We start from the raw sequence: 6,190 nt of genomic DNA, 5'->3' as shown, positions 1-6,190 counted from the left end.
TTTCTTTATCCATTCATCAACTATCATTACCCTATGTAAACGTAAAAAAAATAAAAAAAAAAAAATTAAAAAAAAAAAAAAAAGAGTCTTTGTTGGTAACAGTCTTTGTATGCTACATTGGATTGCTTGAACTTTAAATGGAAAGCAGTAGGGATACAGAGTAGTAACATGAAATACAATATGGTAAGTCTCAGGGTGACCACTAAACCCTTGAGAATCACAGGATACATTAAACTGGGTTTTCAATGGACATGCCTAACCTTCATTTTCCCATCATGTTGACCATAACCAATTCATCCACATAAAGATATCTGACCTCAGTGCAGCCTCTCAAATCTGGTAGTGCAGTGACACACAAATTGGTTTATCATCAGAGTTCAGTCATACTACTGGCATCATGAGAGGGATAAGGACAGTCATTTCTGGCTTTTGTGAATGTTGCAATGATTCTTATTACTCTCCTCTGAAATTTTTGAATTTGTTTATTGTTTTTAATGGGTGCTTTATAGCAGTACTTATAGGTAAAATTCACTGTGGTATATTCATATATATATTGTTTAGCTCAGCTTTTTTTTTTTTCCCCCTCTGTGACTGAAAGACTTGACAAGAACAATTAGAGAAGGAAAAATTTGTTTGGTTCATAGTTTCAGAGTCTCAATCCATAGATGACTAATTCCATAGCCCTGTGCCTGAGGCAAGGCAGAACACCATGGTGGAAGAGTATGAGGGAAGAAAGCAGCTCAGGACACGGCAGTCATGAAGCAGAGACAGAGCTCTGCTCACCACCGATGAACTATAAACCCCAAAAGCAGTGACCGCCAGCTACCCACCCTGCCTATAGGTACCGCCCAGTTAATCCATATCACTGAATTAATGCACTGATGGGGTTAAGGCTTTCATAACCCAATCACCTTACCTCTAAACTTTCTTGCATTTTCTCATACATGAGTTTTTGGAGGACAATGTATATCCAAACCATTAATAGATACATAGCATAGTTTGGATAATTCATTTTCCTATCTCTTCTCCCTCCCCCTCTTCCTTCTTCCTCTACTCCACTACTATCACTTCTACTTCTATGGGATTCACCTCCCCCCCTTACTTTATTTTGATTCCACAAATGAGAAAAAAAGTTAACGTGCTTTCTTAGTCTGATTTATTTCACTCAGTATGATATTCTCCAGTTCCATCCATTTACCAGCAAATGCAATAATTTTATTCTTCTTTGTGACTGAGTAAAACTCTATTGTGTATGTTTATCACATTTTTCTTTATCTGTTCATCTTTTAAGGGGCTCCTGTGCTAGTTCCATAACTTTACTATTATAAGTTGCACTACTATAAACATCAATATGCCAGACCATATCATTATAGTATGTTAACTTTAATTCTTTTGGATAAATACCAGAGTGTGATATGGTGGTTCATATGGTGGTTCCATTCCTAGTCTTCTAAGAAATCTCCATACTTCTTTCCAGAGTGGTTGAACATAATTTGCAGTCCCACTGACAATGCACTAATGTACCTTTTCTCCCATATTCCCACCAGTATTTATTATTTTCTGTATTATTGATGATTGCCATTCTAACCGGAGTGAGGTGAAATCTCAATGTACTTGTGATATGCATTTCTGTGATGGCTAGGAATGTTGAACATTTTTTCATGTATTTGTTGGCCATTTGAATTTCTTATTTTGAGAAATACTGGTTTATTTCTTTTGCCAATTTATTGATTGTGTTGTAGCTACTCTCATATCTGACAAAGTAGTCTTCAAGTAAAAATTAATAACACAATTAATAAGAAGAAACAAAGAAGGTCACTTAATAATAGTTAAGGGTATCATCTAACAACAAGATACAGAGATTGTAAAAAATTATGCCTCAAATGTTAGCATACCTACATACATAAAGTAAACCCTTCTCAATATAAATAATCAAATAGACCATGATACAAAAACACTGGGTGATTTTGACCCACCTCTCATTAACTGATAGATTATCCAAATGAGAACTAAGTAAAGACTTTTCAGAAATAAAAAATACTATTATTCAAATGGACCTAACAGATGTCTATGGAATATTTCCTCAATCAACAACCAGATTCACTTTCTCCTCAGTTGCACATAGAATCTTTTCTAAACACACCATATTTTAGGACACGAAGCAAGTTTTAGCAAATACAAAGAATAGAGATAATTCCTTGAATTCTCTCAGATCATAATGGAATGAAATTAGAAATCAAGAGGAAGATAAAAACAAATTTTTTTTAACACCTGGAGTTTAAATCATACGTTTTTTTGAATGAGGAAGAGATCAAAGGAGAAATTATGGAGAAATAAAAATAATCTTATCAGCAAATGAGAAAAGAGTATATCAGAAATCTCGGAGACAGTATAAAGGTAGTTCTAAGAGGAAAGTTTAAAGCATCGAGTGCCTACATTAGAAAAGGGAAAATTACAAATAAATAATCTAATATTATACCCCAAGTCTCTACAAAAAAATAACAAACTAATTCTTTGTGAAATTCTTACTGTTTTTTCCTTGTTTAGTCACTGTTTTTACCTTTGTGTTTACACATTCAATTCCTTCTTGAATAAGCCATTTAACTTCAGTTCTCATAAGTTGCAAATAACAGTGCTGGTATACTACCTCATCTTAGAAGCCTCACTTGACTAACCCAGGTTGGCCTATCTTACTCCTTCTTTTTGATTCCATTAAAGCCTATGCTTATTCCTACTGCAACACTCATCAGGGAGTTTTGTAATAAATTTGAGTTCAACTTTCTGATAAATAATTGACACACTCTATCCAAGTAATGATTTAACTTCCCCCAAGTCAAGTACTATTTTTTGTTTACCTCTAAGTTCTTGGCACTTAGTAAAGAATCTGGCATGTATTATGTCTCATTACAGTTTGCCAAATAATGGGATGAATGAAAAATTTTGAGACTCAGTCAAGAAATAAATTGGATCAAATCAGTAAGAACTTAAGATCCCTATTACCATATTAAGGGGGCAGGAGAGAAACTGAATATATAGCCGTGATCTTATAGGTCCTTAGTATTGTAACAAGTTATGAACAAATAGAGTAACTCGAATTCACTTAGAGCAATGGCTAACAAGAAAGATGTAATTTGCTTTCTTCCAGTGAAAGTTCTAATTGTAAACTGATCAATTTTCATATTACAGTAAGTCTTTTCAGAAACTACGGCCAACTGATTGATTATTTCAGATTATTTAATAGTTTGTATATGTCCCTCTCAATTAATAGAATGAAAACCTAACATATATAAATCTTGAACTTGGGTAATGTGCATCTGGACCCAAAACCTGGCCTTTTGTTAGTGTGCTATTAGATGAAGAAAGGAAAAACTTTTGAGATTAGAGAACTATGAACCATATCTGGGGTGAAACCTCTTAAGATTTTTCTACTACAAGAGGTTCTATAAGAGGTCTAATCAAACTGTTACCAATTATAACCTTTTGACATTATTATTAGGAATATATAATATATTCCTAATAATTATATATTATTAGGAATATATAATATATAATGGGATGAATGAAAAATTTTGAGACTCAGTCAAGAAATAAATTGGATCAAATCAGTAAGAACTTAAGATCCCTATTACCATATTAAGGGGGCAGGAGAGAAACTGAATATATAGCCGTGATCTTATAGGTCCTTAGTATTGTAACAAGTTATGAACAAATAGAGTAACTCGAATTCACTTAGAGCAATGGCTAACAAGAAAGATGTAATTTGCTTTCTTCCAGTGAAAGTTCTAATTGTAAACTGATCAATTTTCATATTACAGTAAGTCTTTTCAGAAACTACGGCCAACTGATTGATTATTTCAGATTATTTAATAGTTTATAATTATTTAATAGTTTATAATTATTAGGAATATATAATATATTCCTAATAATTATATAATATATTATTAGGAATATATAATATATTCCTAATAATTCGGAATGAAACATATTTGAAATACTACAGATTCAAGAAGTGCATTCTAAACAGATACACTAATGCAAGTCACAAAAGGAGATTTTGCATTTGAGAGCAAACTGTGAATTAGTGTGACTCATTTTAAGTTAGTGACCAATGATTAAGACCTGAAGGAGATTTTTATCAATCACTTTTGAAAGGCCTCATTTTGTTTTATTGTTCCTGGTGATGTTTTGCTCTCAGTGACTCCTCTTGGAGTCTTGAAGAGGAAACTCCTTCCTCTGTACTTTTTAAAATTACCATAGTTCTTAGAACATTTCTGGCCAATTACCACTTTCCTTTGCCACCTGAGATCAGTGAGCAGTCAGTATAAAAAAGTGATAATGGAAAGATAATATCTAGCCAGGCCACACTACCCTTCAAAAGAACAAGACACATATAAAATGCATGTTTTTGTCTGAACTTGACTTTCGTTTCCAGTTATTCTTGGCTTAGAACATAGCAGATATCAATAGCAACCATAACAGAAGAGAAAGCAGTGACAAATATAGAGATAACACTGAAAAATATCTTATCCTCTACTGATAGCTTTGGGTTCTAATACTTCAAAGTTATTTTCTGTTTCTCTGAGTTATCATGATCAATGACCTGTCTCATTCGGACACTGAAATGAAGTTCACTGTATTTGATAAATGAAAAGGTTTAAAGAAATAAGAGTTATTTGAGTCTATTATAAAGGCAAAAATAGGATGTTTTAAATTACTCTTATAATTGTAGGCAACAATGAGATCTATATAGAAGGAAACTGACAGATCATTTTTACTGCTCTTAGACCAGGATAACTACTTTATGTATGTTATAGAATAGGATACTCACAAAAGTACGCCAAAGTAGAGGTTATTAGCTCTGTTTTAGAGATGTGAAAAGAGAGGTCTAGAGAGTTTAATTAACTTGCCTAAGATAACCCAGTTACTAAGTGAACCATCAAAGTTTGAAGCCACATATACTTCTGTACTAATGCCAATGTTAGCTTCTCAAAATACAAAAAGACTCAAGAAATAGAGGATAATTTTTAAACCTCATGTGAACAGAATAGTGTCCTAGATTGATCACTTATACTAATGGATATTGAAGTACTCAGCAGCAAAAATGTCTTTAAACAAGTGATTTTAAGATATCCTGAGTTAAAGAAGTAAACGAAGTTTCTCTGCTATTAGAGTTATTGCAGTTTTTAATATGAATGATATATCTCTGAATATGTATAGAGGATGTAGTATTCTTCAATTTATTTGACTAAGAAACTTTTTTCTTCAGAGACATTTTATAAGACTCATTCTTAATGAAATATGCAGTGGAAAAGCACTTATTTTTATGGTTTGGTCTGGAATATCCCCCAAACGATCTTGTGTTGAAGGCTTGCTCTGCAGTTCAGCAATGTTCAGAGGTGAGGCTTTTGAGAAGTAGTTGGATTGTGAGGACTTTGATCTCATTGATGAAATGACCCACTGATGAATTCATAACTATTATGGTTTAGTTATGAAATGTTCCCCAAAAGCTCATGTGTAAGACAGTGCAAGAAAACTTAGAGGTGAAATGATTGAGCTATGAAAGATTTAACCTAATCAGTACATTAATCTCCAATGGGGACTGACTGGTGACTGTAGGCAGATAGGATGTAACTAGGGGAGGTGGATGGGGTTTTGCCTTTGGAGTTTGTATTTTGTCCATGGTGAGGGAAACTCTCTCTCTGTACTTCATGGTACCATGTCCCCAGCTGCTTTCCTCCACCACACACTTCCACCATGATGGCCTGCTTCATCTGAGACCCTGAGAAATGGAGTCAGCCATCTATGAAATGAGACCTCTGCAACCATGAGCACCAAAATAAACTTTTCCTCCTCTAATTGTTCTTGTCAGGTCCTTTTTTGTTACAGTATTAAAAAAGCTGACCTAAACAATAACTAAATTGACTATTGGGAAATGATGGAAATTTCAGGAGTTGGGACCTATTTGAAGGGAGTTGTTCCTTTGGGACTATATATTATCACTGATCCCTTTCACGTTCTCTCCATTTTTCAGCAGTCATGAAGTGAGAAGTTGGCTCCACCACATCACCATGATGTGCTGTGTTATCACAGGCTCAGGAACAATGGAGCCTGCTGACAGCGAACTAAAACCTCTGAAACCAGGAGCCAAAATAAGTCTTTCCTCTGTGGCTTGATTTCCTCAGGCTTTTTG

The sequence above is a fragment of the Sciurus carolinensis genome, chromosome 10, assembly GCF_902686445.1.
Source record: "Sciurus carolinensis chromosome 10, mSciCar1.2, whole genome shotgun sequence".
NCBI lineage: Eukaryota > Metazoa > Chordata > Mammalia > Rodentia > Sciuridae > Sciurus > Sciurus carolinensis.
The sequence above is the reverse complement of the archived record's forward strand: the minus strand, read 5'-3'. Positions refer to the sequence as shown.